General features: G+C 42.5%; 1 long non-coding RNA gene across 1 annotated transcript in view; it reads right to left on the bottom strand.

Moving 5' to 3' along the window:
• LOC141982555 (uncharacterized) overlaps positions 1-21,606 on the bottom strand; it is a 39,348-nt gene extending 17,742 nt beyond the window's left edge. The window contains exon 1 of the long non-coding RNA XR_012638119.1: positions 21,596-21,606. This is a non-coding gene — a long non-coding RNA (uncharacterized LOC141982555). The remainder of the gene's footprint in view (positions 1-21,595) is intronic.
• Between the last annotated feature and the right edge of the window lie 955 nt (positions 21,607-22,561).

Raw genomic sequence — 22,561 nt, forward strand, 5'->3', positions numbered from 1 at the left:
CAGCTCTGTAGTCCCCAAACCCTCCTCCCAGGAAATGACTGAAGACTACCTCCCTGCAGCCCCCAGTTGCTCTCAGCTACCAGACTTTATACAGGCCCCTCCTGTTCCTTCACAGGTGAGCTTCCTCCCAATTAGCTCCCTCCACACACAGCTTATATCTCCCTCATTTGCTGCTTAATTGGCTGATTGAGCCCACATGGCCTAATTCAGCCCTCTCAGAACCAGCCCTCACCATCACAAGCCCCCTTTTCCATATTGGCCCCTTTAGGACCCTTCTCTCATCTTGCCAGGATCTCTCTGGGGTCCCCTTCCTAATAAGCAATATTGTCAAGGCAGGTGGTCACAACCCACCTAGTCATTGTGATACCCAAGCTGAATGAGAACCCATGCTTTAGCACTGCTGAAATGTCTTCTCATCCATAGAAGAATGGTTCCTTGGGATCTCAATGAAGGGTCTGAAGTGATAATTATAAAATAACAAACATTTATTCCATTTGAATCAAGAAATCGCCAAAGGAAAATCCAACAAGGTGACCCCTTTTTAAAGCATCCAGCAAACGTGAATGTTTTGAGACCTACAGCACTAAAGTGTCTGACACAGGTACTGAAAGAGTTAATTGAAATGGCTAGAAGAGATCAGATGGGGACCATTAACTTAGAAGCTTATAGTTGTTCAATATAAATTCTTTCTAAACTAGTATTATCTAGATTCTCGAATTGTGATAATAGAACCCAAGCTGTGAAGAAGTACACACATAAATCTCCATCTTATTTGTGTTTCCTTAGGAATTGGGCGTCTTTTGCCATAGCTATGACTTTCATGACAAAAATACCATGATACTTCGGGCTTCCTCAACACGAGGTTGTGGCTTTTGTTAGCCCCTGTTGGGTCTATGCTACTGAGCCTCACTTGAAAGCACAGAGAAATGCCATCTGGCTTCAAACTTGCCAGTGAGCTGCATAGTGCCAGAATTAATTTACTGTAATTAATTAACAAAACATATCGGAGAAAGAAAACTGGTTGGCAAGCAATTTTTTTACCTGAGCTTTTAAAAAATCAAACCTGAATCATTCATTACTTTTCTGCCAGTCCTTAGGATGGATGTATTTCTGCCTCTGTTGGGAGCCTCAGCGAAAACACTTATCATGGAGAAGACTACCCACCCAACAAACAATAACCTGGAGGAGTTTCTTTCCTCTGGGGCATTTGTGCAAGTTTATAAATACACCTACCAACATGTAACTCCATCATCTCTCCATCTCTCGCTCTCTCTCTCCATCCATCCAAATTGCTCTGCTTAGCCTGATTTTCAGAGGTGCTGCTAAGCACCTTTGAAAATAAAGACACTTCCTCTTTCCTGTCCTCTTTTTATGTCTTCCTCTGCTCCTCTTTCTTTGTCACCTTTTTCTTTTCTTTTTTGTGCTCACTCCTTGTACCTTTTGATACCCAACAGTTGAGTGGATGGGGCACTGGACTGGAAGTCAGGAGACCTGTGTTCTATTCCTGGCTCAGCCACTGACCTGCTATAGTGACCATCTCTTTGCTTCTGTTTTCTCCCCCACCTTTTACCTTCCTTATATATTTAGGGTATGTCTATACTTTGAACTGGAGTTGTAAATTGCAGTTTGAGAAGAAATACCTGCCCTGGTTCTGATCAAGCTAATGTACTATAAATAGAGTGTAGCTGTGTCAGTGCAAATGGTGGGTGGGGTTAGCTGTCCCACGTAAATACCCCTCCGAAATGCGAGGCATGTACTCAGAATGGCTAGTCCCTTCCGCTGCTCATGCTGCTGGTACTACACTCTATTTTTAGTGTGCTAGCTCAGTCAGAGCTAGTACATGTGTGTCTCCTTGAGTGCGGAGTGACACCTCCAACTCCAAGCTTAGACATAGATTATAAGCTTCTTGGCATAGTTACTGTCTGTGACTATGTGGACAGTGCCTATCACAGTTGGACAATGATCTGAACTGGGGTCTTTATGCACTGCTGTAATACAGCTAATAATAATAATTAGTCCAACAACGACAGTAATGTACTCCTAGATTTCAGTGTTTCATCCAAATTTTTTTCTATTAATTCATTTTATAGAGTTTAGATTCACATAGTTTAAGGCCAAAAGAGACCATTAGATCATCTAGTCTGACCTCTTGTATACCACAGGCCATTAAATTTCACCTTTCACTCAGTTATTGAGTTAATGCCAGTAATCTCTTGCTTTTGTACATGGCAGTCTTTATGCTGAGTTCATTATTTTATCCAATATATTCAAAGTATGGTGTCTGCTTTCAATCTTCTCTTGTTGTTGTACCTGTTTTAATTTCTTCTAGCTGCCTGCCCTGAAGAATATACAATCTTCGACTTTGACTGCACTAGGGATTTGTACTGGTTACAGCCACTGATGTAGCTGCACGAGGGCAGCCCTGTAATGTAGACAGTTTCAAGAAGAGGGAAGCTCCATCATCAGTGCAAATGGAGGCTGTTCCTGTCTACAAGAGGAATTTGCACTAGTGGCCAGCCACTGATGGCCAAAATCCTTACTGTAGAAAGGTGTAAAACCTGACAATATACAAAGGAGAAGATAAAGGAAGTGACTTTTTTTTTTACAGCCCCCTCCCTTTAAAATTCTTAACCTTTTGCTTTGTTTTTTATTTATCATCATCTCTTCTCTAAAAGAAAAGGAGTACTTGTGGCACCTTAGAGACTAACCAATTTATTTGAGCATGAGCTTTCGTGAGCTACAGCTCACTTCATCGGATGCATACTGTGGAAACTGCAGAAGACATTATATACACAGAGACCATGAAACAATACCTCCTCCCACCCCACTCTCCTGCTGGTAATAGCTTATCTAAAGTGATCATCAAGTTGGGCCATTTCCAGCACAAATCCAGGTTTTCTCACCCACCTTTCTTACAACAAAAAAACTTCAAATCCAGACTCCAGAGAGAAACTGCTGAATTGGAATTCATTTGCAAATTGGATACTATTAATTTAGACTTAAATAGAGACTGGGAGTGGCTAAGTCATTATGCAGGGTAGCCTATTTCCCCTTGTTTTTTCCTACCCCCCCCCAGACGTTCTGGTTAAACTTGGATTTATGCTGGAAATGGCCCACCTTGATTGTCATGCACATTGTGGGGAGAGTGGTCACTTTGGATGAGCTATTGCCAGCAGGAGAGTGAGTTTGTGTGTGGGGGGGGCGGAGGGTGAGAAAACCTGGATTTGTGCTGGAAATGGCCCAACTTGATGATCACTTTAGATAAGCTATTACCAGCAGGAGAGTGGGGTGGGAGGAGGTATTGTTTCATGGTCTCTGTGTATATAATGTCTTCTGCAGTTTCCACAGTATGCATCCGATGAAGTGAGCTGTAGCTCACGAAAGCTCATGCTCAAATAAATTGGTTAGTCTCTAAGGTGCCACAAGTAAAGTCAAGTTTCTTGACTTTAGCAAAGCTTTTGACACGGTCTCCCACAGTATTCTTGTCAGCAAGTTAAAGAAGTATGGGCTGGATGAATGCACTATAAGGTGGGTAGAAAGCTGGCTAGATTGTCGGGCTCAACGGGTAGTGATAAATGGCTCCATGTCTAGTTGGCAGCCGGTGTCAAGTGGAGTGCCCCAGGGGTCGGTCCTGGGGCCGGTTTTGTTCAATATCTTCATAAATGATCTGGAGGATGGTGTGGATTGCACTCTCAGCAAATTTGCAGATGATACTAAACTGGGAGGAGTGGTAGATACGCTGGAGGGGAGGGATAGGATACAGAAGGACCTAGACAAATTGGAGGATTGGGCCAAAAGAAATCTGATGAGGTTCAATAAGGATAAGTGCAGGGTCCTGCACTTAGGATGGAAGAATCCAATGCACCGCTACAGACTAGGGACCGAATGGCTAGGCAGCAGTTCTGCGGAAAAGGACCTAGGGGTGACAGTGGACGAGAAGCTGGATATGAGTCAACAGTGTGCCCTTGTTGCCAAGAAGGCCAATGGCATTTTGGGATGTATAAGTAGGGGCATAGCCAGCAGATCGAGGGATGTGATCGTTCCCCTCTATTCGACACTGGTGAGGCCTCATCTGGAGTACTGTGTCCAGTTTTGGGCCCCACACTACAAGAAGGATGTGGATAAATTGGAGAGAGTCCAGCGAAGGGCAACAAAAATGATTAGGGGTCTAGAGCACATGACTTATGAGGAGAGGCTGAGGGAGCTGGGATTGTTTAGTCTGCAGAAGAGAAGAATGAGGGGGGATTTGATAGCTGCTTTCAACTACCTGAAAGGGGGTTCCAAAGAGGATGGCTCTAGACTGTTCTCAATGGTAGCAGATGACAGAACGAGGAGTAATGGTCTCAAGTTGCAATGGGGGAGGTTTAGACTGGATATTAGGAAAAACTTTTTCACTAAGAGGGTGGTGAAACACTGGAATGCGTTACCTAGGGAGGTGGTAGAATCTCCTTCCTTAGAGGTTTTTAAGGTCAGGCTTGACAAAGCCCTGGCTGGGATGATTTAACTGGGAATTGGTCCTGCTTCGAGCAGGGGGTTGGACTAGATGACCTTCTGGGGTCCCTTCCAACCCTGATATTCTATGATTCTATGAAGTACTCCTTTTCGCGAATACAGACTAACACGGCTGTTACTCTGAAACCCATCTCTTCTCTATCTGTCATTACTCACTGTTTTGGCCCTACTGACAATCATTTTTTATTTTATTTTATTTTTTTTGCAGCTTACTCTTTCCCCCCTCCATTCTCGCTGCACCCCATTCTTCTCACTACATCCCATCCTGCCTTTTAAAACAGTAAGCCCTGCCTCCTTCCCAGCTTATTTTCCTATGCCTCCCATCTACCAGATCTCCCCCTTCCAATGCAGCAAAAGAAAGTTGAATAGTGTTCAGAATACTGGATCTGCTAACCTTTGGACCTCAGCTATGAAGATACTCAACCCACTTTTCCCCCTCCCCCCGCGGCACTGCTTTGCCTTGTGTTACTTTACACTATCCTTTGGTTAGTCCTACCCCTCAAGCATCCTGAGAGGAAAGAATAGAGGGGAGACAGGAGGAAAAGATTTCTGCTGCTAGAGAAACAGCAGTGGGTCATGGTTGAGGGTAAACTAAACTGGGAGCTCTGGGACACCAGTGTGAGTAGATCCATCTTTAAAAAGGGGAAAAAGGAGGAGCCGGGGAACTATAGACCAGTCAGCCTGACTGAAATACCTGTGAACCTATGAGATAAATATATAAAACATTCAATTTGCGAATACCCAGAGGATGAAAGGGTGATCACTAGCAGTCAGCATGGATTTACTAAGAACAAATCATGCCAAACCAGCTTGATTTCCTTCTTTGAGACGGTAACTGGTTTGGTGGAAAGGGGGAATGAGGTGTACATAATATGCCTGAACTTTAACAAGGCTTTTGACACAGTTCCACATGACATTCTGACAAGCAAGCTGGAGAAATGCGGGCTTGCAGGAACTACCATTAAGCGGATACATAATTGGCTAAACAACCGCAAACAAAGAGTAACAATTAAGGAATGATGTCAGATTGGAGGGAGGTTTCAAGTTGGGTTCCACAGGGTCCTGTTCTGTGTCTGGTGTTTAACATCTTTATTAATGACCTGGATGTAAGAATATAAACATACTGATCAAGTTTGGAGATGACACTAAGCTATGGGGGGTTGTCAATACTTTGGAGGATAAAGCTAAAATTCAGAGGGATCTTGATAAATTGAGAACTGGGAAGAAAAACCAAATGCACAAATACAGAATGGGGGAAAACTGGCTTGGCAGCAGCACTGCTGAAAAGGGTCTGGGAATTGTGGTGGATCACCACCTCAACATAAGTCAGCAATGCGATGCTGTTGCAAAAAAAGCAAATGTAATTTTAGGTTGCATTAACAGAGGCATAGCGTGCAAGTCATGGGAGGTGATAGTACCACTCTACTCAGAACTGTTTAGGCCTCAGCTGGAGTACTGAGTCCTATTTTGGTCACCAATGTATGGAAAGGACGTGGAGAAACTGGAAAGGATCCAGAGGCAAGTGACAAAGATGATGATCAAAGGGATGGACTGCAAGCCATATGAGCAAAGGCTGAAGAAACTGGGTATATTTAGTTTGGAAAAGATGAGATTAAAGGGGGACATGACAACGGTCTTCAAATATTTGAAAGGCTGCCGTAAAAAAAAATAAAGAAATGTTGTTCTCTCTTGCCAGGAGTTTTCAACCTTTTTCTCTCTGAGCCCCCCCACCCTCCCAATATACTGTAAAATCTCCATGACCCACCTGTGCTACAACAACTGTTTTTCTGCATATAAAAGCCAGGGCCAGCATCGGGGATAGCAAGTGGGTCAATTGCCTGCGGCTCCACGCCACACAGGGCCCAGTGAAACTAAGTTGTTCAGGCTTTAGCTTCAGCCCCAGGTGGTGGGGCTTGGGGCGGTGGGGCTTTGGCTTTCTGCCCTGGACCCCAGTGACTCTAATGCTCGCCCTGCTTGGTGGATCCCCTGAAATCTGCTCACGGCCCCTCAGAGGGCCTTGGACCCCTGGTTGAGAACCACTGCCATAGAGGACAGGACAAGAGGCTATAGGTTCAAACTACAACATAGCAGGTTTAGATTAAAACTCAAGAAGAAACTTCCTAACTGTAAGAACAGTAGGAACAGGCTGTCTAGGGAGGTCATGGAAGCTCTTTCACTGGAGGTTTTCAAAAGGAGGCTGGATAGCCATCTGTCTTGGATGGTTTAGACCTAACACATCCTGCATCTTGGTAGGGGGTTAGACTAGGTGACCCTTGTGGTCCAGTCTGATCCTATGGTTCTAGGCTCCCTAGGACTGAAGGTCCCAGTGACTTGGAAGTGTGTGAACAGGAGTCCCAGGGAGCCATAGGGTCTGGGATTCTCCCCTCTCTACCTCCAAGTGCGATTATGTAGGGGTTATGCAGGTTAGCCCTCTCCACTGTTGTCCCTACTATACTTGTTGTGTGCTCTGTTTAATCTTGTTCTCTCAGGAAAACTTCCTAAAATAAAGCTTTAAACAAAAAGGCAGAGCAAATACATGAGGTTTGCATTATAAATCACAGCCAGGCTTTCAAATCAATAAACTAAATTTAAAGCATCTAGACACAACATTTCCTAAGAGGGCTGGCTCAGGAATAGCTTAGAGTGAGGTTTAAAAGAAATGTCGCAAGCTTTCATTTGGAATAAATATAAATCATCAACCAGCTCCCTTGGCCAGGGTAGGGCAGCATTGCATATTTATTGATATATATGTAAAACTCCAGCACTTGTAGAATTTTGGTGACACCCCGTTAACTCTGTTGCTCTGGGAATGCAGTGACATAGTAAACTATAAATACAAGCGCACACGCACTCACACACACACACACACACACACTTAAATGGTGCAGGACAAACTGAGGCAGAGAGACACCATTGGAACATCCCTTTGTGACAATCCCCATTGAAACAAAGTGCTGATTGCATTATGGGTCTGAGCAAAAACCCATGAAGAATCATTGGAAAGAAGGTAATTGATTTCAGTGGGCTTTGGATATGGTCTTAAAATTTTTCCGTGAATTTAATATTATTCAAAGCAGTTTGAGGGATGCATGTTCAGTGTATTTCCATTGGAAATATAAGGTAACCTTTTTGCATATTAAATAATGTTCAGCTACTTAAGTTTTCCCATTCCATGATCCACCTGATGACCCAGACATAGGTTCCATGAGGAAAGATGCTGGATGGAACCTGGAAATATATCAGCAAGAAAGAAGAATAATGGGGAAAAAGATAATCATATTAATCTGAGTATCTGAAAAGTTTGGCTGAAGTTTTGAAGTGAAGACTCAGGTTGGTTCTTGTCTTACCAAACTAGCTTACCTGTTCCTAATCTGAACATATAAGTGAGAACAGTTTCACTATAGCAGTCTGTGCCTAATTGTATTTGTGGAGGTAGTGTGATTAAAGCTGACTGTACAAATATGCATATTATACCAAGCTCCTTGTCTTTTGAATTAGGTGTTTTGTTATATGTGAATCTATGAAGAGCTACTGAGCCTCTAGACCCAATCATTTTCTGGAGGAGATTCTTTTAAGAATTAAAATAGTTTAAGCAGGTGTTTCAAATGCTTAACCTAAATAATTACTTTCTGGAATATGAAAAATATTAATAAAGATGGTCTTTATTTATAAACCATCTTAGCTTAATTATCTCTGCAGTGCTACACCCATCCGCTTGATGTCACACTAATATACTGCAGTACTTCTTTAGGGCCCAACCCCATGACTTGCTGACACCCCGGCAGGTTCTGAATACCCTCAGTTCCCTTTGACTTCCCTTTGCTCAGCACCTCCCAGACTGGGGCCCTTATTTTGCATAGAACCCGTATGCAAACTATCCCCAAATACATTAAAGAATTTAATGTATTTACAAAGATAAAACAAGAAACACATGCAGGATGGAGAAATAAACAGATACTCGAAGGCAAGAGAGACCTTTTTTTTTTGAGGTCTGGAGAAGGAAATTTGAGTCAATGAAGTAGAGGGACACAGAAATTCTATACTGCACCAGCTATAATGGCCTGATTCTTCAAGGTGGTAATTGTGTATTGGGTGTGTACCTGCAGCAACTTGAAGACAGTGGGAGTTGGAGGTGGTCACCAGCTCACAGGACTGAGCCCTACAGTTGCATGGCAGTATAGTGTTACATCAAACACATGGGTATAAGCACTGAAATAAGATTTAAATAACGATGAGGTAACTATTTAAAGTTACTGAAGTGTGTAAGAAAATATTGCCTCTGTGTGTGCGTGTGTATGTGTGTAAAATGCTTAAAAAAAATAAATCCTGTTATGTCTTCGTCAATATGTGTACATTTGAGAGAGACCATGGGAAAGGTTAGGATGAATAACTCTGAAATCTGTTTACTGCTACTTGTTTCCTCAATAAAAACATAGGCTACGCCTACACTGAGTGCTAGGGGTGTGATTCCTCTGCTCGGGTAAACATAAGCTAGCTCTCACTGAGCTAGCATGAGTATAAACAGCTGTGTAGCCATGGACACCTGGTTAGTGGCAGTAGGGGCAGGCTTAACCTCCAGGGACTACAGTTCCATGCACACAGCACAGCCATCGTTGTAGTTCTGGCTGAAAGATGCATGAGATGTACCAGATAATTCATCAAGATTGATGTGAAATATTTGAAACATACCAGCTACCTGTTGAAAACTCAGCTCCATGAGGAGCAGATGGTGGTATGACAGAATTTGTATTAGTGCCAGCAGAATCGTTGCAAACTCCCACATCGTGAAGGTCACTAACTGAAGAATTAGCACAGAACCCGCATCATGAATGCTGCCAAGTCCAAGTTGCACCTGGCTGAAGCTGAAACATAATCATCTTGGAGTGAGTCATGTTTAGTGCCTGTATCCTGAGGAAACCAGCTGGATACTCATAAGACTGAAATAAAATATAACTGACCAATTAAGTGACTTTGAAAAGTAAATCAACATCTCTTGACCAATAGCTCAACAAAAGAATATATATCAAGTCACTGGTATGGGAGTGTGTGTGCCAATAAGCTGTCACAATGTGAATATGGGAGTGACCGTACTAATAACCATGTTAAGCCTCTGAACACGTCCAGTGTGAAGTAGAAGTTTCAAGAAAAACGTTGTGCCTTCTCTCCAACCTACCTTCCACCTATGTGCTTGCTGGGAAGTTCATTGGAATGCCCCTTTCACCTTCGAAGAATGATAACTTAACCTTATTATTTTGCTATAAGAAGAGACTCTTTTGCCTTCTGGGGAAAAGAACTAATATTTAATATATATCTGTCTAGCTTCAGTCTACTGCAAAAGGGGACAACTAGGGAAGGGGTTCTGGGCCAAAAAGCTTATATTCCCTGCCCCAAAGAGCTTGCGATCTAAAAGGGAACCGGCCACCACAGTATCAACTGTAGCTCTGACTGTAGTATCTTGCTGAGTAAATTGCTGTAGTTCGTCCCTTGCAAAACTCTCTGGCAGCAGCCTTGATCCGTCTCTTCATCAGCAGTGCTTACTGGGCTTTTTTCACCTGCTGCTTCTCAGTCTCCTCTCCCCTCCTGATTATTCCCATCACAGCTCTAGAAATACACCCTGCAGTCCCCCAGTCTGCTCTCACTGGCTCCCAGTATTCCCCTCTTACTCCATACCTGTTCCTCACCAACCCCATTACTTTTTTTCTCCCCATTCCCAGACTACGCCCCTACTTACCAGTTTCCCTTGTTCTCATTCCTCACTCCATGCTTCTGTTCCTACTTGCCCCTGCTCCAATTCCCAGCCAATTCAGCTTTTCCCATCCTACTTGTACCATCAAGTGCAGTTCTCTTACAGGTGTGTGTTGAACCTTGTTTCCTGGCATTGCCAAAATCGTCTAAGTGGGAGGCAGCCTACAGAGACAACTCTCCACCTCCTGTCCAAAGGGGGTTCTCTTCTGGACCAGTGGAGCATTTAGTCCTTAATTTAAAGCTAATTCAGAAAATGTTGGGCCCATCTCCATGTCCTACTGGAAATGTTATTTTTTTTCTTCTGAATGAGACCAACTGTCGCTAACTGATTAACAGCCTGAAAAAAGGGCAGTTAGCTACCTTGTAACCCAGAAAGGAGGTTTGCTCCTTTATTAAATTGCTAGCTATTAGTAAACAGCCAGAGAGAATCTGAAGTATCTGTGGTAAGTGGACTAGAAATCATGGCTCCCAAATCCCAGGAATCTGGTGTCCCCTATTTAGGAAGCCATTAAAGAAATACAGAAGGAAACTCAGGTTTAGAGAGTTCCTGAAAGTCCTGGCCTCCATAGTCCTCAACGGTAGTAGGAGATATCTATTTTCTAGCATTCTTTCGCACAGCCATTCTGATTCACAGGGCCTTCAGCATGCTGTCCTTATAACTTTGGTTTCATTTTTCCCTTCTCTGCTAAAGGATGGCCTGATCCTGCATGGTGCTCAGACCCTCCTGGGTGATGCTGAGTATCCCCAACTCCCATTTGAAGACAATGGGAGATGAGGGTGCTCAGTGGGCAACATTCGTGAGCCAAATGAACCAGGTTAAATCTTTTCCTGTGTTAGAGCAGCCAAAGGTCCGCAATATTGGTCTTTCAGAAGATTGAATGCCATCCTCATAAAATTGCAATTCAGGCTTTCTTGACCTTGGTCTGATGTTGTTGACCTCATTTAACATCTTAACTTTTAAAAAAAGTCAACGCTGACTCTTCAGAGTATCATGTCAACCTAAAATAGAGTAAACTGGGGTATGTGAATATACTTGTGCTTCATTTAGCCACATCAAATGTCTTCCCTTCAGTGATCATTTTGGAGAGGATTCTAATACATTATCTTTTGCTCAGCTCTCTGAATTGCCAGAGTTAGTTATTTTCTATTTGAGTGAAAGCCTCAGGCAAGGAAATCCTTGGGGATATGAGGTATGATTGCTACTATTATACTGGGTCTCAACCCTTCCCCTTGTTTCTTTGAAACTCTTCCATTTATCACAAGGCAGCCTCAATAAAGTTTTTAAAGGCCAGTCTTGAGCTAAAGTGAAGAGTAAGGTTTTAAGGTGAAATGTAAAAAGAAAGGACTGCAATGGTTCAATAAAATGGGGAAGAGAGTTTCAGGGACATAGGGCAGCACAGAGAAAAAATAAATACCCAGAGGTTCCGTTAGTCACAAGGAAAAAACAGTGAGGTGGAGAAATGGACTGAGTGGGTGAGGAGGTAAGTGTTAAAGAGCCAGTAAAAGAAAGGTGTAGTCTCTCCACGGGGAAACTTAAAAGTTAAGAGGACAATTTGAACTGTGTTGGAGTTGGAGAGGAAGGCAAGGAATGTTACAGAGGTGGATAGAAATATGGTTTCATTTCCTGGAGTGAGATAATCTGGGTTCAGCATTCTGCAGCCCCATACGAGATGGAGAGTATTGAATTGGGAAGACTATGAACAAGGGAATGTCAGTAGATAAAGTGGGCGGTAGCTAAGACCTGAATAGAAATCTCAAGAGTACCAGAATTACAGTAAAGACAAATCATTGGAGGGGTTTACAGGTTGTACTAAACGGCAGACCTGCAGACAAGGACAATTTGGGGTGGAAGGAAGAGTCTGTGATCAAAGATGACTCCCAGATTTGGGGCCATAGCAAAACCACAGATGAGAGGAGTGATAGTCTGGGATTTAGAGAGGCACTTTACCCAGAAGGAAGATTTCAAATCTTGAAATATTTAGTATCCAGTTTGGCTGAAGCCAACATCTAACAGCATCAAGAAAAGGCAGGCAGATAGTTGGGGGTTGAGGGAACTTGCTGAGGAATGGGAGAATGCAGATGGGACAGTAGCTGCAAATGAGGGTTTTTCTCAAGAGAGGAGATTAGATTTTGACAGTGAAACCTCCAGTGGAGAGGGATGTGGCCAAAGGCAACAGCCAAGCATTCAGTGAGGAGGTGCTTTTGTTTTGGGCAATAATTAATATTCAAGATACAGTATAGAACTGAAGTTAGAAACAAAAAATTAATTTCAGAAAGAATAGTTTTAAAACTTGAAATAACAGATCCAGAATGGTGACTGACTAATTGCAGTACTGAGATGCCAAGCTATGAATATTTTTATTTTTATTTGGCAGAGAAATGTGGCTGTTTGGCTGACTCCAAAGACAGCTGTGCTGGCAAAATCAGAGATGCTTCTGGGTCAGTCACATGGGTGTATGTATAGCTTATTTCAGTTTAAACATTCTCTCAACTCCGTATTCATCTCCTACAGTTTTTTCCCCCATGACTATTCTTTGATTCTGATGGATATAACAACTTAATATATTTAATGAAACTTCCACATGAATACTTCATGAGAACATTTTGCAAGCCATTTTTGTGGTTAAAATACAGTCTACCTTAATCCTACGTGTGTTTCATGTAAAAATGGATTCTGATTTTTGAGGTAGACATTCCCTTTGTCGATTTAATTCACTTGTAGCTAAATTTTGGGGAGGCTTTGCCTAGGAAATGCACCAGAAGAAACATTTCTTTTTTATTATTATTTTATGTATTCTTTTCTGTGTTATATGAGCACACCAATATGGTTCAGAAATTATTCTACCGAAGAACTCTGTATTATCTTTAGGGTGACCATATGTCCAGTTTTGGCCAGGACAGTCCCTTTTTTAAGCCTTGTCCTAGCTATCCTGACATTTTTGGCAAAAGTGGGCATTTGTCTCATTTGCTCTTGCCAACTGATGATCAGTTGCCAAGAACGAACAGGACAAATGCCCACTTTTTCCAAAAATGTGGGGCCTGTACCCCTAGCAGGGCACAGAGGAACATGAGGGGGGGAAACGGCAAGACCAGCCCTGTGGCGCGGGGGGGGGAGAGATGGGCTCCGATGAGCAGCAACAGTCAGCCGCATCGGGGGTGGAGGGGGGGGGCAGGCAGAGCTCAGCATCAGCAGTGACACCAGACCCATGCAGGGAGCAGGCTGGGCTTGGATGGTCCAGCCCTGTGAAGTGTCCTGTTTTCCCTTTGGGAAATATGGTCACCCTAGTTATCTTGAATTATATTATACTATTTCAGAAAAATGGAGAATGGTAAGGGAGGTTAATTGTACTTTAATGGTTAATTGTACTGCTGTCCAAAATGAATGATATCTGCTAAAGCAATATGTTGGATTTATCTGTCTATGAATTTTAATTTTCCAAACTGTATTCACCAAGGACTCAGAGAACTCTTTGGGGAAAACATTCATTGAGGGCCTGTACTCGTGTGTGAAGATGTAAGGAGTCTCCACATAAGGGATAGAGCTGTGCATATAATAATATTTGTTGGTTCACTGGCTGTACCAGTAAGTAAAAAGCAAAACAAAAAACTTGTTTGGGTCATTTAATTTTTGAGCTTTTAAAACTTTTTTTTGCTTTTAAATAAAATTGAAGTAAATTTCGAAATGAAAAGTTGTTTCAAATCAGAAATCAAAGTGTTTCATTTAGAAAATGTTGAAATGATTTTTTTTTTCTGATTTCATTCAGGTTTTTCTTTTTAATTGAAATAATTTAGCAAATTTGACATGAATTCATGAAAATTTTTGTTAACCTGACTCTGCTTTTTTTGGCGAAAAAAGTTGCAGATGAAAAATTTTGCTTACCCTACTATTAATTATTATTTGTACTACTATAGCTTCTAGGGCCCGTAGTCATAGACCAGGACCCCATTGTGTTAGGTGCTGAACAAAAAGATTTAGATGCCTAACTGTAGAAAATTGTTAAGGGTCCAATTCAGTTGCAGCCATTAGCAGTTTATAAGATTAGGCCCTTAAATGAGCACTCAAATAAAAGCCTTTTAGTTTATCAGGACCGACAACCATACTCACTGGCACGTAGATGGAAGAGTAAAACTTGTAGTACTAAAAAATATTGTCTGTATAATTGCCAACATATCTTTGCATTTTTTGCAATTTTCTTGGTAGAGTTAATGCATCTAACGGGTAATAAGTGTATTTTAATTTAAGAGTCTTTAATTAATGTTATAATTATTGACACTATTTTTCATGTACTGCCATCTGCGTGATTTTAAACTCCAGCTAAAAGTTAAAAAGAAACATAACTAATTCTGTATTCATCTACAGCAAAACTCTGAGAACTGAATATCTGACACAACTTGAACTGCATGTGACCTGGCAGTGCCAATCTGTAGACAGTGTTTAGTTATATAATTTAACGGCCTTCACATTTTTCTATATAGGTGTCTGAGACAGGTTTCCTCTTTCATACAAATCTTGTGGTAACCTTTGCTCCCTAATGGTTTGAATCACATTCTTAAAGGATTAAACTGTTATGACAAAAGAGGAATGTTTAGATATTATGCTTTGCAGCTAAAAATTTGTCAGATTAGAAATTGTGTATTTTATAATCTTAAGATCAAAGAAGCTTTCCATCAAAGCTTTATGTCCGCTATAATATTTTCCCAACCTTTGTTGAACCAGAATTGTTTTGGATTATCTCACATTGGGTTCACTGAGTAAGCCCAGCCAAATGTGGGAAAAAGCTTCCTGCCAAACATTTTAAACATTTCACATGTTTAGGGCACAGGAGGTAAGCCACAGGTATTGGTTGAGTTGACTGGTGGAGCTTGCCTTCAACAATCTTTTCAACTCTAGTTTTATATGAGATACTTTTTGAGATTTGTATGACAGATAAAACCCTACAGGGCAACCATTTATCTTCCATTAAGAATAGTATTCACTTTCTTTAACCTGGTGACCTAAGTGCTCCTGTAAGGAGTCCTTTTTATAAAGATTTTACATTACAGTGGATTAAGTATCATTTCTCCGCTGGGGGGGAAAAAAGATTCAATTTGCTCAGAAGAATGGTTTGTCAGAGTAGAATAGTTTTTTTTCTTTATCCATCTTTAAATTGAGCAATCATGTTCCCTAAACAGTCACAAATCAGTGATCATTCAAAGTTCAAATTGCCAGTTAATTTAAAATCTGCTTAGTGAGTTCTTTTATTATAGTATCACTGTGAATTCAGCAAAGCCAATAGGATACCAAGAGGATGGTGGAATCTATTCTCTTATCTTCTAAAGTTCCTTAGTAGTGGAAGATTGTTTTCTTTGTATATGCTGGTATACTTTTCCCAAAAATGTATATACAGTTTTGCCGTACATATATTTATCTGCTAAAAATATAGGATAACCATAAGAACTAATGAGGGGCATATACACAGAAAATCAAAGGCACTCATGAAATGACTTTTTGTAAAGTAAAAAATGACACCATTTTTGAAGTGTTGTTATAGCCATGTTGGTCTCAGGGCATGAGGGACACAAGGTGAGTGAGGTAATATCTTTCACTTTCTGTCGGTGAGAGAGAGAAGCTGTTAAGCTTGACAGAGCTTTTCTTCAAGTGTGTGGTACGCCAAAGCTTGTCTCTTCTGTAACCATTTCTGAAGTGAATTCAGAAAAGTAAATTGGAATATATAGTATATTGATAATGACTTAGAATTTGGCTTTGAACCAGTATATATTTGTTAATGGTTGGTAGGTTGATTTTCACTATTCATGTCTGAAAATAATACTCCTGAACATAATAAGCTAATTTTCAATAGTGCTGGTACACTTTTTGCTGTGTTTGATTTATAAATAAGTGCACCCTGGGTTTGATCCTACAAGCTGTTCAGTGCACTCAGCTACTGTTGCATTGAATAGGAGTTAAAGGCATTGAGCACTTTGCAAGAAGTGCTCCACATGTTCAAAGATCAAGCCTCATGTGTTCATACACCATACTTGGAATGTTTTACAATGACTTTCAGGAACTTTTTTTTTTAGGCACTCACATGAAATTAACCCTTTCTCCCCACCCTCCACCTCATGTTAAAATCCTTGGTTTACATTATTTTCCATTGATTGCATCAGCACGATTCTTATCTACCTACTGCACAGAGTAAAATAGTTTTCTTGATGTTCTTCAGTATGAAGTTCTTTGCTTACAGTGATCTGTTTTTTTGCTTGAGGGTTCCCTTTCTGAGGGAGGTTAGAAATTGTTTTAAATTTACTCCTCCTCCCACCCCATCTTAGGCCCCGTTCTTCAAGTTACTTCCCTGTGCAGAGCCCCAATGGCTTCACTGGGTGCACATTATAACGTGAAGGATTGGGCCCTAAATCTCTATTCTACCCTTGTTAAGAGTGTGCATCTTCTATTGACTGGATTGGGAGTTCCATAAAAATACGGAGTATAGCTTATATCCCAAACCAAAGTCTGCAGCTTTTTAACTGTTTTTAATATTAAATAGTTTTCTGTAAGACATCATATGACATAAATTATATAGGGTGCTACTGTATGTTACTCGTGAGGGAATTCTGTGCCAAAAAAAAAAATTATGAACACAAAATTCAAAATTCTGCAAATTTTATTTGTCAATATATAAATGTGGCTGCAGCATGGCAGTGGGGAGCACAGGCCACTGGCTTCATTGAGGTGGGAGATCACCCTGAAGCCCCCACCTCCCCGCAGTACAGGGACTCGGTAGTGAGGCTGCACCTGACCCTGACACAGTGCAAGGGCCGGGCCTGCCCCAGAAACACCCCTCAGCCCTGCCCCTCTGTGCCAGGTGCACCAGGTGTGGGTGGACAGGCTCAGCTCAGCAGGATTCAAGTGTGGAGGGGCTTAGTGTGGGGGGATCCATGTGTGGGGTGAGAGGTTTCTGTGTGGCACAATCTGGGTGTGGGCAGCTCAGTGGGAGATCTGGATGCACAGGGGCTCATTGGGGGGTTCCCGGTGAAGGGACAAGGGGGCACTGCAGGGGATCCAGATGAAAGTGGTTGGGACTCACAGGGGGAGTCTGGGTGTGGGGAGATGGGCTCAGTGGGGGGTATGGGTGCTTAACGGGGGAGTCCCAGCTGCTGCTGAGGGGATGCCCCATGCTGGGCTCCCACTTCCCTCTGCGATTCCTCTCTCCCCTTTTCTTCCCCATCTCTGCCCCCCCACTTCCACATTCCTCTCCCCGTGCCCTATTCCACTCCCCCATCATTCCTCACTGCCTCTTCCCTCCACATCCACACTCCCATCCCTCATTTTCCCCCACCGCCCCTTACCCAGACCCACCACGGGCACTCCCTGTTGCACAGAACACAGGAAGGCTCCCAGCACACACATCGTTAGCAGAACTGACACTAGGACCCAGGAGGCGGCGTTCAGCTGCAGAATCAGTGGAGGCGAGATGCAGCCTCCTTCAGCTGGGCAGCTCTGTGCTTGCAGAAATGAGGGGGAGGCAATGGCAGTAACCCCATTCCTCACCTCTGTTTGGGGGTGCAACCCCCCCCCAACCTGTGCCCATGGTCATTCCCTCCACCCCCCACATGTGGAGAAAACATTAGTGAAACTACAGTACTTAGGTAAATGAATTTGTTTTTCAAACTATACAGTGGCACCATTTTTTTTAAAGTAATATCAACTGTCCGATGCTATTTGAGTTTACAGTGATACTTCCTAAGTATAAAAGTTATTGCATATTCTGTGTTAAAGGCAAGGAGCATAAGTTTCTCCTTTTTTATTTATATTAAATGATGTTTGAAAAGGAAGGTTCTATTCAAATAGGCATAGTTTTTTGAAGAAAACACTTAATTTTATCACAGTGTAGCAGAATCTCACATTTCCTTTTTTAAAATATCCAAATTCTTCCCCCCATTCCCTCAGGATGCTGATTTCCCCTCCTTGTCTGCAGTTCTAATATTAGATGAGGGTTAAGCTCCTGGAAGTTTGAGGCCCAAATCCTGGGAGGGGGAAGTCAGGGGACAAGGAGCAGGGGGGGTTGGATGGGTCGGGGGTTCTGAGGGGGGCAGTCAGGGGATGGGAAGTGGGAGGGGGCGGATAGGGAGCCGGGGCCAGGCTGTTTGGGGAGGCACAGTCTTCCCTACCTGGCCCTTCATACAGTTATGCAACCCCGATGTGGCCCTCAGGCCAAAAAGTTTGCCCACCTCCGCCGTATAGCATAGAACACATACACTACAGAGTGATTTGAAACCACATGATACATATGAACACAACCTTCCACCTGACTCTGCTATTCTTTGCTCCCCTGCTTGCAGATTCAGAGTGAAGTATTTGGCCCTTTAACAATACCATTTTAGTGTGTGCCTACTCTTCTTACAGGAACACTCTTAATTATGTGACAGAATGGTAACGTTACCCAGCTAATTGATTTCAAAGTGCCTGTACCTAGTGATTTTTGTGATAAATGAGTGAACTGGCAAAGCTTTTGATGGTAGCTGGGAAGAGTACAGTAAGAGGCTCAACAAGTGCTTATCACTCTGCAGAAGCATTGGCATTGGTCCGAGAAAGGTACCTTATGCCAAAACACTTCCATTATCATTGCAGGGTTTTATTATGTGTGTTTAACCACAGTAGTTCTGGACATTTTGGTCTGCTTTATGCAGTTGTGGTTTGCACAGAATTAAAGCAGGCATTTTAAGATGTAAGTAATTACATGAATGAATGTCTTGTTGAACTGCTATAATATTAATGGATTTGTGATTTGGTACACAGATGGAAAATATGAAATCTTGCAGACATGAAAAAAATTACTTTGCAGAGGCAAACAAAACTTCTGCCTTCTGGGATACTTCATCAAACTGTGTTTTTAGGGGACTGAGAAATGAGATTATAGTCGTCCGTGATCAGGGGATTTCTGAGACAGAACAGTAGAGGTTAGTTAGAATTAGGTTTCAAACAATGCTGGGCATTTCATGCTTGAACGACACAAAGACAATTATTTGCTGTGTCTTTGCTGCCTGTGGGCATGATTAAATTATGGAGCTGTATTCCTCAAAAAGATGTGGATTATTACTTTTAACAGCTTTCAAACTGAAGTCTTTATAAACAAAGAGAGATGTAATTTAAAAAGGTAAAAACCGTGTGCCATATCATTCTCCCCAACAGAAAAACCTGTAGGAGAGGAAAAGTTATGCAGAATCTCTGCAAGCTTTCACTTGTGAGTTTCCCAAGGTACATACTCTCTAGGGAAGGGACTCGGGAACATGCAGAAGGGACCACTGATTCTGACCATATGTTCTTCCATTAATTAATACTTCTAGCAGCTTTTATTAGAACACACCTTTGAGATTAGACCCACATAAATATTTCCTGGATTTCTATGGGCGGTAGAGGTGAACCAACCATTTGTAAATAAATAAAAATAAAAGCAATTTAATAAGTAATTTAACACATCTTTGTGTTGAATTCTCCACCAACAAACCACAATTTTCTCAAATGTATTCATTATTCAGCACTATTTACACACTAATTTCTATGAATAATGCTCGGTCTCATAGGCACCAGCTTCCTCATTTCTCCGGTGGTGCTTGATCCCTGCTCTGCGTCTTCCCGCCCTGTTCTGCCCCCTCCCCCAGAGCACCTCCTGCAAGTCTCAGAGCAGCTGATTGCAGCGGTCAGGAGGGGCTGGGAAGGAGGGGGAGGAACTGATCGGCAGGGCCGCTGGGGATGGGAGGCGCTGGGGGGGGAGGGGGCGGAGGTGATCTGCTGGGCTTCTGGTGGGTGCTGAGCACCCTCTATTTTTTTTCCGCGGGTGCTCCAGCCCCGGAACTCCAACCCATGGAGTCGGCACCTATGCTTGATCTCCAGGTTGCTTGAAAGCAATTCATTGTGAGTATTTCAGAGTAGCAGCCGTGTTAGTCTGTAGTCACAAAAAGAAAAGGAGTACTAGTGGCACCTTATAGTACTCCTTTTCTCATTGTGAATATTGAAATTCAAGCTTTTCTGATTGCATAGACAGGTCATATGATGTTTCTGTTCCCTGACTGTGAAAGCCTAACGTAGAATAAAATTTCCAGTGTGAAAACATGCAGCTACACTTCCAAAATTATTTTTTTGTGAATCCTCTATAATATTTGCTAAAAATTCTTACCTCAGTAAACATTCCTGTTGGTAAACTCATCTGCTATAGTATTCACCAAAAGCAGACCAAAAAAAAAAATGTGAGAAAAAAACTGAAGCAAATTTGTTAAATTCAAAAGACTGTTTGTGATTTTGTTGTTTTTTATGATAACCTTCACCCAGCTATTACCTGGGCTTAGATAGCCATTTATTTGGAGACCTATACACCATTGGAACTCACTTCTCATCATTTTAGAAAGACCTTTTAGACTACCAGGAAGAGAAGTTTGCTCAAATAATTTAAAACAACTTAATTTTGAATTAATTTAGCTACAGATTTTTTTGTTTCTGTAAATGTGACACATTTTACCGCTTCTTCCTATTTTAATGAGGTGATGGAGTTCCCTAGTCAAAAAGCATCTTATATACTATTATACCATTATAGCTGCTGGGTTGTAGGTGTATTCAGAACATCAGATGACTTCTGCTGATGGAAATTACTATAGATTATTTCTTTTATCCTGCACTCACAAGGGGCTGTAAGTACCTGTTAGCCGATGGCCAGGGATGTTTGGTGAGGTGCCAGCTATGCCCGTTTATACCATCCGTGACTTTAACCGCTAGGACGCACTGTCCCTTCGCGGCGGGCAGCCCGGGTTAGCTGACGGATGCCCCAAGGTCCTAACCACCCGTGACTTTAACTGCTAGAGCTCAGAGCTCCTTCGCAGCGGGCAGTCAACACTGACTGACAGGTGCCCCAATGGCAGCACTAAGAGCCTCTCCACACCCGTGACTTTAACTGCTAGAGCTCAGAGCTCCTTCGCAGCGGGCAGTCAGGATTGACTGACAGGTGCCCCAAGAGTTTGCCCCGTGGAGGCGGCACAACTCAACGCTAGGCTCTTAGTACTCTCACCTAATGGCCAGGCTTTATAGCCAAAACGGCTGAGGTTCTTTTAATTGTGTTGGCTGCTTTACAGTAAACCAGAGAAACAAGTCAGGCTTATGCATAAATGGTTACCAAAATTTATTAAACTAGATTCTAATCATGTGGTTACAAAATTGCTAGTGCCTATTTATTTAAGTGTAGAGATGTTACACACACAAACAAGTTACAAAACTGAAGCTACAATCCCAAAGAAAGAAAACAAAGTATAGAGCTCTATTTCAAAATATGTGTACACTAAAGATAGGAGATCAGGTGTGGGTGCTTCTTACCCTCCTTGCATCTCTCGATTCCAGCGGTGCCAAGCCAGGATCGGTCACTCAATTCCGCAGAAAGACGAATAAGGGACAAGGCTTAGGGACCCTCTTAGCTGCAGAAGCCTTGGGAGGCTGTCACTTATCTGACCAGCAGATAGATAGTGAAAAGCACTCAAAAATCATGGTGCTGTAGGTCCCCTACTTATACCTCTGTACTCCTTTATTCTCTTTCTCCTTTCTATGCCAAATTGGGGCTGGTCTGTCGGGGTGACGCCAGCTCTCGCAAGAGTAGTTCACACTTGCAAGGGAGAAACAATAAGTTTCGACTACTGGACACTTCTTTTATCAGGGTAAATATTTTCCCACCTAGGATGTTGGTGTGTGTGCATCATGCTGTTTTAGTAGGGGCTAAGAGCCATGTCTGTCACAGCGCCTCTGCCTGCTGTGAGCCCAATTGTTGTATACGTTCCCAGAGGCACATTGTCGCAGCACACGTGTGCTTCTCTCAGCTTCAAAGGCTGTGCTGGAGTGCCCTGGTGTTTTGGCTCCCGTGTGTTTCCAGCAATGCTGGTCTGAGGGGGGGGGCTGGCTGTCTGGCTACATTCCACCCCCTGATGCACCACACTACATCCCAGATTGCAAGGTGGCGGTGATGCCAGCACCTCTTGCCCTCCTTGGGGAAATCTAGAAATACCCAACAACCAAATTAGAGGATGAGGGTTCGCGGAATTGGTTAGGATCCCTTTTTAGCTCTAGGTATCTGATTTGTGTGGAGGAAAGAGCAGTTTGAATCAAACGCTTCATAATACATAAAGTTACACAAAAAACAATTACAATAATTAAAATGGTTAAAACAGTATTTACAACCGAATGTAAAAACGGGGAGAGGGAAAATCCCAAGTGTATCCCGTTACATATTCCACAGGCCGTCCCCAAACAGTGCGATGCCATTGTCCCACCCCCCCCGAGTCAGTGCGAGGG

Source organism: Natator depressus, chromosome 1, assembly GCF_965152275.1.
Source record: "Natator depressus isolate rNatDep1 chromosome 1, rNatDep2.hap1, whole genome shotgun sequence".
Classification (NCBI taxonomy): Eukaryota; Metazoa; Chordata; order Testudines; family Cheloniidae; genus Natator; species Natator depressus.